The sequence below is a fragment of the Ambystoma mexicanum genome, chromosome 5q (genome assembly GCF_040938575.1).
Source record: "Ambystoma mexicanum isolate Mex_15411 chromosome 5q, UKY_AmexF1_1, whole genome shotgun sequence".
Lineage (NCBI taxonomy): Eukaryota > Metazoa > Chordata > Amphibia > Caudata > Ambystomatidae > Ambystoma > Ambystoma mexicanum.
This window is the reverse complement of record NC_090933.1, coordinates 868,075,968-868,089,178: the sequence shown is the minus strand read 5'-3', so window position 1 is coordinate 868,089,178 and position 13,211 is coordinate 868,075,968. Positions and strand designations below refer to the sequence as shown.

Below are 13,211 nucleotides of genomic sequence, written 5' to 3'. Positions count from 1 at the left end.
GGCTTTTCCACCTCTGCGCTATTATCTTCATAGCCGCAAGTGTTAGAACTTATTCGCGTTTTCCCCGAGAGCGAGTCTCTCTCCTGCCGTGCCCCCTACAAGTCCCAACAGAATCTGTTCCGGCAGAGCGTTACCCCCTGGCCCATAAGCCTGGTCCTGGGTCTTCCGCACCACCCGCCAGAATGGCTTGATTTTCTGGCATTTCCACCAGATATGGTCTGCCGTGCCCTCCATCCCGCAATCCCCTGAGGTTCCCGGGTAAATCTTGTGAAGGCGGGCTGGTGTTTAATGCCAGCCAAAAAGAATCTTGTACCATGTTTCTTGAAGCCGAGAGGCTCTGTCGAGTTTGGGGATCTTCCTCCATAGTCTCTCCCATTCCTCCCTCCCAATTTCCCTTCCGAAAGCCCGCTCCCAACTCTGCATATAGAGCCATTGTTGCCAAGCTCTAGCGTTGTCCAGTATCTTGTAGAAGTTGGATATTAGCCCCTTAGATCCATCGTTGGATAGAAGGAATTTTTCAAACGGTGTTGTATCCCTGATCGCTGCCCCCTTGACTCCGAGCTTCAGTACCCAATGCCTTATTTGTGCATATCTAAGCCTTTCCCCTTCCTTCTCCGCAAATTCCCTTTTGCAATCCTGCACCCTCCCTCTAGCCATTGTTTAAATGCCCCTTTTTCTAGTCCAGGTGTGAAATCCCCATTATTGAATATAGGTGTGAAAGGAGATGGGAAGGTCATTATCCCCTTGGTTCCCACCAATTTGTCCCAGTTGTCTGCTACCAGTTTGGTCATCGTATTCTCATATAGATTGGTTGGCCTGTGATGTTTCGGTAGCCACAGGACCTCCGCCAGCTCGCAATGCGCAACAGCTCTATCCATTTTAACCCATGGTTTATTTTGCATGCTTTTTCCCCTTCCTGGAGCCATTCACTGATCACCCTTAACTGCGTAGCCTCATAATACTGTTGGAAGTTTGGTAGTGCCAGGCCTCCCTTCCGTCTGGGCGACATTAGTAGTTGCCTACTGATCCTCGCTCTCTTTCCTTCCCATAAGAACTTCCTAGTTAGGGTCTTTAGCTCCCTGAAGAAGCATGTTGGTACTACCTGGGGGAATCGCCTGGAATAGGTACAATAATCGTGGGAGTGTGACGATTTTAAGTGCGGCCAGTCATCCCAGCCACGAGACTCGGAGTCCCCCACCTGTGGAACTCCCTCTTGATGTTCTTCATTAATGGGGGATAGTTGGCTGCATACCAACAGGCTAAAGGTCACCGTAATTCTCACTCCCATATACATAATTCCCCCAGGGCTCCACAAGAATGGAGTGGCTGCCCTCAACGTGTCACGGTCCTCTGCTTTTAGAGTTACGTTTAGGATTTCTGATTTCCCGACGTTCATTTTCAAGACTGAGACCTTCTCGAACTCCCTGCGCAAAGCATTTTAAAGGAACAAATGCAAGGACATATAGTTATGTCAGCAGCTCATCTACAACAAGAGCGTATTTGTGCACAGTAAATGACAAGGCCAAAAATCCTTTGAGCTATATGAAAGTATCCAGCAACATTTATTAAAGAGAACAGTAAAATTTGTGATTGAAAAGCACAGCATTTTATTTTCAAATTCCATTCCTCATTCATACCGCTAAGAATGAGAGAGTCCAATCCGTCAATCCAGAAGGCTTCCCTCTGGTTAAGACGTTGTCACAATATCAATATTCTGTTTTCCCAATTGTATCCCCTGCAGAATTTGGAATTTAAACTGTGAATGTGATGGTTAAATTCAATTAATTGCCAGTGATGATTTGAGATTCAGATTGACACTAACCACTGCAGATATGGTTAGTGCAAGAAGTGTTTATGTTTCATAAAGTAATGTGCATCTATTCACCAACTATTTGTAAATATCACATCTACGTTTCAAAGAGGAACTACCTTTGCTTATTTATTTGCTTAGGTTAGTAAATCAGGGAACTTGCCATAACTTCACATGCTTAAGGAAATGATAAGTGATATCAGGTTTTTAATTGCTGCTACGAAATTGAAAAATCAATGTTTACAGATGAATCGCATAATCTCATAGAAACCTCATGAACCAGTCAAATATGACTCACATATTTTGAACCCTTTCTTCACAAAAATATTCTCTTAGTTATTATTTTTTTTTTTTTTTTTAACTTCTTTTTATTGGTTTTACAACATAAAAGGGATGGGAGAGAACAAACAAAAAACAGAAACGAAAGTCCCTCTCCCATTGTCTTTCCCCCCTCCCTCCCCCCTCCCTCTCCCTAAAGGCAGCCGCATTATGTTCTTGGTCCTTTGCCGCCTCGGGGCCGGCGCCGGTCGTTGTCAAGTTCGTGGCTGAGGGGCCAGTCTCCCAGTGGCCTTACTCCTTTCCTCGGAAATTTCCCTTGGCCTTGTCTTTGCGTGTGTTTGCTGGTCTTTCCCAGTTGGAGTTGCACTGTTCAGAGTCCGCACAGGTCACAACCTCTTCTTTTCCTTCCCCTTAGTTCTCTCCATTGTGAGTTATGTAGTGCCTCCCGACGTGGGCGGTTCAATTTCGTCGTTTTCTGTGTCCCCTGGATCGCTACTGTCAGTCGTATCGTCATCGCCTCCACTGCCAAGCAGGTCTTGCACCAGGGAGTTCCATGCTTGTAATCTGGCTCCGCTGTTGCTCTCTCCCTTTTGTGTAGCTCTCGCCCAGACTGCCGTCTCCGCTATTGCCCATTTTTGTAGGTCGGCCCACCATCCTTCCTTCGAAGGGCCTTCTCATTTGTTCCATGCCATCGCTATGCGGCGTTTCGCTAGTATCGTCATTAAATCTTTCATTTTTGCCACATGCGTCATCTGCCGGTGCCCTCTTGGGAACAGGCCCAATAGGTATGCTGCTGGCGTTCTTGCTGGCATCTGTATGTCTGCTGTCAACGCTTTTTCTCTCACCGTGTTCCAGAAGTCTGCTATTTGCGGGCACGACCAGAACATGTGCACCATGTCGGCCTGTTCGTCTCCGCACCGCGGACAGCTCCGGGATTGTCCTTCTCCTATCTTTGACATTCTCTTGGGGGTTAGATATGCTCTATGTACTATGTATATCTGCAGTTGTCTGAACCTGGCGTTTCTGGACACCTTTTTTGTGTACATGAGGACTTTGTTCCATTCCTCGTCTTCGAAGGGTTGTTGCAGTTCCTCTTCCCATCTCATCCGTGCTGTTAGTGTCTTTTTGTTGGTGTGTCCCAGTATTTGCTCGTAGAGTCTGGACACCGTGTGACCTCCTTCGGATATATCGTACCATGCCTCTAATTCTCCTTCGGCGTCCTCGGGTTCTGGCATAGCGCTCCACCTCTTTTTTATTGTCTGGACTAGGCTATTGTGTAGGATGAATTGGCCCCTGTGTACATCTTGTTCATCCATCAGGGTCTGGAAGTCCACCCACTGTCCGTCACGCCACAGGTCCCCAATTTGGGCCACGCCTTTGTCTTCCCATTGTGCCCTGTACGTGGTCAGGCTGGCCACTCGGGTGTCCACCAGCCCCGCCAGTGGGATGTGTCTTGAGCAGGGGTCTCGTATGCCCTGTGTCTTCCAGGCTCTTTTCCATAGTATTCGGCCTAGTTGGGCTATTTTGGGCAGTTCTTTGGCTTGGGCGGCGTTGACCCATAATAGCTCTCTCAGGTGATACTTCCGGAGTGCTGGCCCCATAATTATTGCGTCTATTGAGGTCTCTTCGCCCAGCCATCGCACCACAAATTGGAGTTGTGCTGCCAAATAGTAATACTCGAAATCTGGGAGTTTGATGCCCCCCCACTCATAGCTTCTTTGTAGTGTGCTTAGTGCCACCCTGTTCCGTCCCCCTCCCCATAGGAAGGTTCTCGCTATGGTGTGTAGGCGCTTGAAAAAGGGCTTTGGTATGTTGTATGGGATGTTCGTGAAGTAATATAGGAGTCGGGGTAGGACTGTCATTTTTAGTAGTGCCGCCCGGCCTATCATGCCTAACGGCAGCGTCTGCCAGAATTTCATAGCCTTTTCAATTTTGTCTAAAGCTTTTTGTGTGTTACCTGCGTGTGTTTCCATGGTGTCATGATAGATCTCCACTCCCAGGTATTTGAAGGTGTTCGGGGCCCACGTGATGCCCAGAGGTGGTAATTGATCTGTCGGCACTGCGCGTAGGTCTGCCAGGGGAAACAGCACTGATTTTTCCCTGTTGACCACTATTCCAGATAACCTCCCGAATGCGCGCAGCGCCTCCAGCAGGTCCTGCAGGTGGGTGCGTGGGTTCTGTATGTAAAGGAGTATGTCGTCTGCGTATATGGATATCTGGTGTGTTTCCCCGTCTATCTCTATGCCTGTGTCTTTATAATCCGTTCTTAGGAATACTGCGAATGGCTCCAGAGCTAGGATATATAACATTGGGGACAGGGGGCATCCCTGCTTTGTGCCTCGCTCTATGCTCCATTCTCTAGAGATTTGTCTACCCGTCTTGACTCTCGCTCTCGGGTCTCTGTAAAGTAGTTCTATCCATCTTGTGAACCCTTGGCCAATCCCATAGTGGGTGAGCGTCCCCAGGAGCCAGTCCCATCCCACCGAATCGAATGCTTTAATTGCATCCAGTGAAGCTACAGCACACTCCCCACCTTCTTGGTTTGTCTTTTCTATAACGTAATGGAGTCTACGCAGGTTCCAGGACGTGTTTCTTTCTGGCACGTACCCTGTCTGGTCCGTGTGGATCAGGGTGGGTAGCACTCTTTTCAGGCGGTTGGCTAGTGCCGCCGTCAGGATCTTGGAGTCCTGGTTTATTAGGGAAATCGGTCTGTAGGAACCGCATTCGAGGGGGGGCTTGCCCGGTTTAAGGATCGGGACTATTATGGATTCTGACATACTGCTCGGGAGTCTTCCCATCTCGTATGCTTCTTCTAATGTTTCTAGTAGTCTTGGGGCTATATCATTTTTGTATTGTTTGTAAAATTCCCCCGGGAGCCCATCTGGCCCCGGAGATTTCCCTGTCGGGAGCTGGGCGATAACCTCCGTTAGTTCCTCCACAGTGAGAGGGGCATCTAATGTTTGGGCCTGCTCCTCCGTCAATTGTGGGAGTTTGATTTCCGCGAGGGCTTCCCTCAGGTCCCCCTCCTCTGCCTCCTGGACCCTGGAGTATAAGTCCTCGTAGAACTGCGAGAACACCTCGTTTATTCCCTCTTGGGACCTTATCACCTCTCCTTCCCTGTTCTGAATTTCGTTAATTGGCTCCCGCTTAGTCTCCTGCTTAGTTAGCCAGGCTAGGAGTCTGCTAGGCTTATCCCCCTCAGCATGTAGTTTTTGTATATATTTCCCGTAGTCTAGGCGTCCCAATCTTTCCCAGGTCTCCACGCACTGTTGTCGCAGGGTGGTGAGGTTCTCTTGTTCCGCCCCCTTTTCCCCCGCTTGTCTCTCCGCTTTCTCAATTTTCCTTTCTATCTCATCTAGTTGTGCTAGGGTTTCTCGTCGGAGACCTCCCATTTTCCCCATCGCCTCTCCTCTGACTACCACTTTGAAGGCTTCCCATACCGTTCCTGTGCTCTCCACACTACCCTCATTATGTTCAAAATAGTCTTCTATCACGCTTTGGATGTGTTCCTGGAAGCCCGTGTCCAGCAAAGCCTCTGCCCTCAATCTCCATGTTGGTATTGGGGCTCTCCTGTGTGTGTGCGCCCATGTGATCGTCTGGGGGGCGTGGTCAGATAGGGTTCGCGCGTGTATGTATGCCTCAGTGAATTCTCCCAGTGTCTCCCTGCCCGTGAACAGGTAGTCAATCCGTGTGAATGTTCTATGTGGGGCACTGTAATGTGTGTATCCCCTCTCTTCCCCATGTACCTTCCTCCAGACGTCCTCGAGTCCGAGCTGGTCTAGTATCTGTTGTAGTGCTCTCGCTGGCGGTGCCGCTCTCTTGTACTTATCGTCCGACCTGTCCAGCCGGGGATCCAGTGTGCAATTATGGTCACCTGCCCAAATCATCGTTGCATTCCTGTACGGGGCCAGCCGGGGCGGGAGCGTTCTGAAGAAGGCTGTAGCGTCGTGATTAGGGGCATAGGTATTTACGAGGCATATCTCCCGGTTTTCTAGCATCCCATGGACCACCAGGATTCTCCCTTCTGTGTCTTTCTCTTGGTTGATGAGCTGGAATGGGACGCCCGGGGCGACCCAGGTTATGACTCCTCTGGCATAGTTGGAATACGTTGCACTATACATCTGGCCTCCCCATTTTTTCTTTATTTTGGCCTGTTTTTCCGCCGTCAGGTGCGTCTCCTGCAGCAGTGCAATGTGAGTCCTTGTTTTGTTTAGCCAGGTAAAGATCCTTAGCCTCTTGACGTATGCGTTCATCCCCCTGACATTCCACGTAACAATTCTTAAGACATCTTGGTCTTTGTGGGGACTGGCGCCTGCGGCCTGCTCTTTCCCATGGGCTCGCTCGGTGTCTCATTCTCACGGTGCGTTCCTGCCGGGGATCTGTGTCCCTTCTTCTGGCAGTTGAATTTTTTGTCTCGTGCCTCCCGCCATCTTTTTGTTTGCGGGTACTGTCCCCTGAATTTGTTTTCCTTGCTGATTCTTTGTGTGTGACAACTATTATTTCTTGTTCTGCTCTCCTCCTCTCTTTGTGGGCTTTGCCTTAACTTCCCAACTGTTATAACTGTTAACCTAAATAACGTCAACAAACGCCCAGCCTCCTCTCCTCTGCTCGGGCTCCGTCGCTTTCCAGGTGCCGTTTTCTCCTCCTCGGCCTTGCCTGTCGCGGCGTAGTGTCTTGAAACTGACACTATGAACATTGTTTCTGCTGGGGCCTCTCTGTGGGTCTTGGCGGTTCCCCTTCTCCAAGTCTCGTGCTCCCGTTGTGACTCTCTTTGCTATGGGCTTTTCAACTTGGTGGCTGTCGGTTGCTTTTTTCATAACTTCCCGGTAGGGCATCTCTACCGTCTCGTTCTTGCTCCCGTAGCGTTAGGTATGTTTGTTGTGCTCGATTCTAATCTCTGTTTTGCTGGGGGTGGTTTCTGTTTCGCTCGTTCCTCTCTGCCGGCTGTGGAATCCCACACTGATCCATCCACTCCTGGGCATCGGTCGCTGTCTCGAAGATCTGTGTTTTCCCGTCATGCAGTATTTTTAGTTTGGCTGGATACAGCAGCATGAATTTCACCCCTGCCGCCCGGAGGCGCTCTTTAGTCTGCCAGAACTGGGCCCTCTGCTTTTGCACCAGTACCGTATAGTCTGGATATATTGTTATCCTGGCCCCGTTCCTTGTGATGTTCCCTCCTTCTCTCGAGAAAGTCAGGATTTTCTCCCTATCTTTAAAGTTCATAATTTTTGCTATCATTGGTCTTGGTGGTGCTCCTGGGCGCGGTCTTCTAGTCAGCGCTCGGTGTGCCCTTTCTACTACGAAGCCCTGGGACAGGGTCCCTGCCCCTACTTCTTGGATCAGGAGGTTCTCTATGTAGTCCGTGGGGTCCCTTCCTTCCTCTCCCTCTGGCAGCCCCACTATTCGTACGTTGTTGCGTCGGGCCCTGCCTTCTGCGTCTTCCACTCTGCGTTCTAGTATATTAATTCTTTCCAGTGCTTCCGACATTTGTGTTCGCGAGGCGGACACTTCCACTGAGTTACTCTGTGCTTGTTGTTCTACTGTTGTCATCCTTTCCGCCAGATTTCTCGTGTCTTGTCTAAGAAGTCCCACATCTACCATCACTGCATCTAGCTTTCCTTCTATCGACGTCTTTAACGCCCCTATGGCTTCCAGTATACTGCTTTCCACTTGCCTGATCTCTCCTTGCGTGGCATATGACTCCGGCATGTCTTTCTCCTCAGCCCCCGGCTGCTGGCCGTCGTTCTTCCGGGTGTATGTCTCCATGACTGTTTGTTTCCCTCTGCCGCTTTTAGGCTTGTCTGGCATGTTAATGCCCACTGCTCTTGGCCTGTAGTTGGGTCCTGTTCAGTTTGGCTCCGTTTGCGCTGCAGTGGGTCCCTTTTCAGTTCCCCCACTCGTTTCTGCTCTTCCTGTGTGTGTTACCTTGTTATTAAGCGATATCTCCCTGTGACTTTACCCCTTCTGTCCGTTTGCCGTGTCTCTTTCCGGTGTTCTCTTCCCCCTCTCTTTGGGTATTTAGAGTTGGGTCTCGGCTTCCCTGACCCGCTCTGCGGTATGTTTCTTGTTCCCTGGGCCTGGTTCCTGTGTCTCTTCGCTGCCTCTCCTCTCAGGATCAGCTAGTCACCTCTGCGACAGGGAAGGGCTCTTCTTCGGTCCGATCTGTGGGCTGCTTCCTGACCGTAGGTCTCGACGCCTTCCCCCTTCCTCGTTCGATGTCGCGCCGTTTCCGTGGTGCTGTCTCGGGCTTTCCCTCCCGTTGCTGCCGTCAGTGCCTCCTCTCGCTGTCGGTCGGGTGACGCCTCGATCCTGCTTATGCCGGGCGTTGATCTGCTGTCCCCCTCGGTTCCGCTCCGGACTGGCAGGTAAGGGCTCCTCTTCGGCACTCCAATCTGTCGTTGCTGCTCTCTTACGCGTCGGTCGGGGGAAGCTCTTCTATGGTCTGGCCGTTGTGGGTTCCCTCGTTGCTCCGCTGTCCCGCTGTCGCTGTCGCTCACCTCCGTTTCAACGCGAGGGAATCTGCCTCGGTTCGGTCTGTGGGCCGCTTTCCATCCGTTCTGCCTCGCTTTCCGATTCTCCGATTGTTCAGCTGGGCCTCCGCCGCTTCTGCATCAAGGGGGGGCTCTCTCGGTCCGGTCTTCGGGTCGATTCCCGGTCTTCACCACCTCGTCTCTCGGGGTCCCACGTCGCCCTGTTGACTCTCCGCCGTTATCTCTCACCTTCGCTCTTCTGGGGTTCGATCTGTGGGTCGCCCCTCGCCTCGCCTTCGCTTCTTCTCCGCTCAGGTTCTTCGTAGTACCGCCGGGATCCTGCTGCCGCTGCCGCTGCTGCTCGTCTCCGCTTCGGCTGGGAAAAGCTGTTCTCCAGCTCCGGTCCGCGGGCCTCTCCCCGTTCTCGAGCCGTGCCGTCTTCACCTTCTCCGGGTCGGTATTACGCGGCAATCCCTGCAGTCGGCGTCTCGGGTTTCTGCCACTCCGGTGGTGTTTCGGTCTTGCCTGCGCTGGACTTCGATCGGTTGTCTCGTCCGGTTCTGCTCTTGCTCTTCGGCCCTCTTCGTGCTTCGGGACGAGGTTCTCTTTTCAACGCTGCGCGTCCGCCATTTTGTTGGTGGTGCCGCGCGCTTCTCTCCCTTCTCGTTCACACCCTTCTGGTCTCCGTTTTTCCTCGGGTCTTCTCCCGTGTGTGCCTTGGATCTTCCGACGCCTTTTCCTCGCGTTTGTTGTCTTTTTATTTACTGAAATACGCCTTTCTCAGGATCTCTGGTCGGATCTGGTGGGAGCTCCTCGGAGTCTGCTCACTCTCGCATGGCCGCCAAGCCACGCCCCCCTCTTAGTTATTATTAGGTATAAACTCTGCTATTTAATGTATATATTTTTTTTAATTCAATAATTAAATTACAATTTTCAAAATACATGTGTATTCATGTGGCACCCCGAATATGATGTCATCACACAGATGTCCTTGCACTGATGACGTCACATCGGGACAGGGTTCAAGATAAAGAGTCTGGTGAGCTGAAGCAAAAAACAACTCCTGGGTGTCTAGCCTCACTCAGTAGGCAGGAGCTATCACTGGGGAACTAGGAGTGAGTACCCAGCGCACCGCTAATCTAAATTCCATATGAGATGAACACTTTAACTTCTTCATTACATTTAAATGTGTAGTAGATGTGTCCTAATTCTTTATTAGCATTCTCAAATACTGAAATGTATTGTCAAGTATACATGTTCGTAAGGAACCAATTGCTGGGGAGCCAAAAGAAGCTCCTGGTAGCTGTTGGTTTCAAGCTAACCAGGCTCTCCTAGGCTATAAGTAGGAGCTCAATAGCTCCCAGATCCACTCAATTCCGAACCCTGACGTGATGGTATGTATTGCACATGTGAATGTGTCATAACAAAGATTCTATGTTCCATGTCAGATGCTACTTATCGTGCCTTTGTAAGACCTGCCCTACGTAGGGCTCCCTTATCCTGGGGGAGGTCCTTCTCAAAATACCAAAGTGCCATTCAGAGTTTCTGGTTGCACGACACCTCTAGAGAGTCTCTGGATGTCATAGATGTTGAGAGCAGAGGACTTAGAAGAGGCTGATAAAGAAGAGGGTTTACTCTGCAACAATGACTGAAATGTGTGCCTTTAATTGGAAAGCTAGACATTTTTCCAGAGGATACCAGCCTATACCGCATACTGATTGTTTTGTTCACAAGATCAATTGGGTGCCATTTCTCCCAGATCTTTTGCACCTTGGAAAAGAAAAAAAAAAAAAAAGACACCCCTTTGGAGATTTAAGGCTGAGCGAAGATCTGCCCTGCTATTGAGTGAGGGCACCAGCACACCCATCCCATAAGCTAGGAACTCAGGAACCCGAGCAACCATCATCGCCTTCTGAAACAGTAGTAACTCCAAAATTACTTCCATGAGTTTGTCAAACCTTCAGCCAGAGACATTAACCTCCATATACTGGCTGTCTGGGTCAACATTGTCTCGTTCAGGGTTTCTCACCTGCCCGAGGCGATGGCCTTGGATTGTCACCACCATCAACTTCTGGAACTTTTGACAGAATAGTATCACATGCAGGCTGGGGGGGAGCACCCCAAGGGATTCAATAGCGGTGTTGGAGGTTCAGCCAAACAGCAGCTCATCGCAGGCTGCTAAGGGTCAGTATAAAGTAAAGTAGTGATGATTGCAACATAAGGAAGGTGGAATCATGCCTGACGGAGGAACAGGGCTCAGCTCACACTGATGGATCAAGTGGTAGATGGACCATTGGGGTAGGTATAGAGAAAAAAAGCCACACTTTTCTAGTCAGAATATTCAATTTTGATATATAGTGCAGAAAGACAACCACTGGCGCAAAGAGCTGCATGAATCATCCTGTGAGCTGGAGAGGCCCAGTGGGGGCCCAGGCCTTCCAAATTGCTATAACATCATTTCTCATGCCTCCGCAGGTTCTCCCATGCTTCCAATGACCCGACCCTAAAGATGTTTCGCCATGATGTGTCCAGTGTGAGCCAATTCATTGTAAACTCTCGGGTGCAAGCCCAGTCCCAGTATGGTTTTAGGCCAGTGTCAAACACCTCAGTGAAAGCCCCCCAGTAACAGTGACAGGCTGCGGCAGGCAAAGAGTTTGCCCATTGAGCCCGCCAGTAGGCCTAGCTAGGCCCCAACATATCGGGTTAGTTACTGCTCCACCAACAGGTGGCAGAAGCCATATCTGGTAAGGCTGTGGCTATCCGCAGCCAAACTATGATGTTTCCCTCCAGGGAAAGTAGCACTTGAGAAACCATCACAGAGGTAGGATGCCAAGGAAAAGATGGGTTTACAAACCTTCCACAATGTCTTGTCCTTTCTGAAATGCTCCAAGCCAGTGCAAGAGCTCTTCCCAGTGCAGAAGCAGCACACCTTAAGCGTAGACAGAAAGTACAGTGACTCACCCAAGCGATCATATTACTCCTAGCCTATAGCCCCACTTCCCAAATACTCTGTTACCAACCGCCCACGGGGAGGATGGGATCAGTGCCATTTTGCAGCAGAAATTATTTTGTTGCTTTTAAATTAAGCACATAACCGTGCAGTTGGTACTCGAATGCACATGGCGTCTTCCTTCTAGGCACTTTCCCCGGGCCTCGCCCTGCCAGCCTCTTTCAATCCACCCAGGCTGTTCTGATTCAGGTCCCATTTTGGCAGGTAAGGTGAATGGGCGTGGGGTGGAACAGGACTATGGATTAAGAGCACTATAATCACTACTGTAGTTTACTTACACCTTTGTACCATCTCCCTTCCCCCCACACTCTTTCGGGAGGATTACCCAGCAATAAACACTACACCGGTATGGGGGATATAGCTTGATCTATCCAAATGGGTTTTTAAGCACTGCCTAGCCAAACTGGAAATCTGCCCAAGAGAAGGCATCCATGAAGTAGTACTGGCAGAACACAGCAAACGAGCCGTAGGTTTTCACTCTGGCAATGATGTCCCAAGGAACAAGCCTTTATAAATCCACTGAAAATGTATTGGCCCCTCACCACATGCACTTACAAGCAACTTGGAAGAGAGAGTTTCCTGAGATTGTAGCTCTCCCCGATGCAGAAGAATATCCAGCAAGCTAAATTCGTCTTGAAGGCCAACTGACCCTGTAAAATGCTGTCGTACAACACAAAAAGGTGCTCCTAAGAGCCAAACTCTCTAGTCCTGTCCATATAGAACCTTCGCATTCGGCTCATTCCAAGCAAAAGAGGAAGAGTTAGGAGAAACGGTGAGAAGGAAGATCTACTTATTAAGTAGCAACTCAAGAGATGACTTTATGAAGAAAGGATGGATGTACCTGCAGGACAACTTTGTCCTTGTGGGTCCGGGTATATGGTTTAGATACCCCTTACCTGCTAAGTATGCAATAAACAAGAGTACCAGGTCTAGTCCACAGGACAATAGCTTAAATTGCCGCGCCACACACCAGGGCCCTTTTGCACAATTTTCTTTCAGAATACTTATTTTCGGCATGAAACCATTAAAAGCACATATCCTAAAACATTTAAACACAATATTGGTATTTGTAATGACATCTATAAAACCAGAAGTAGTATATTAATTTTAAAACAAAAAAAAACAGTTCTGTTTTATACACTTTCAAAACACATTACCAATTCATGCTACAAGTTCAAAAGGAACAAGTAGTCAAGGAATATATTGCATTAGAGGAGAATTCACTCACAGCCCCTATAGAATAATGGTTTTGCATGAGCAACAAGGCGAATTTATAAAACAACTGGACTAAAATGCAGTAATAAAAACATTTTAGCCTAAAGATAGCTTAAGTGTGTTTCATTCTGAGCAGCCATGCGCGATGTATACAGTTGCCCACTGTCAGTACCCTGATCAAATCATCTGTATGCTTGCAGACCTCCAGCGTTACATAGGATGATCCGATACCCACTACTCTCAAGATCGGCTTACAATAGTATTCCTCAACATTTTAAGTCGCAGGCCGGACAAAAGGAAATTATTTTGGTTTCTACACTACTGCCACATAACAGAGCTGTCTAGACCCCACGATAGTGTAAAAGATGCCAACATAAGCTTCGCATTCTGAAATTAATAAATGAGGCGTGTGCAGGGGGCTGGGAGG

At 49.3% G+C, this 13,211-nt stretch overlaps 1 protein-coding gene across 1 annotated transcript in view; it reads right to left on the bottom strand.

Annotated features, from left to right (window-relative positions):
* CIBAR1 (CBY1 interacting BAR domain containing 1) overlaps positions 1–13,211 on the bottom strand; it is a 956,902-nt gene that overhangs the window by 798,684 nt on the left and 145,007 nt on the right. The window lies entirely within an intron of this gene.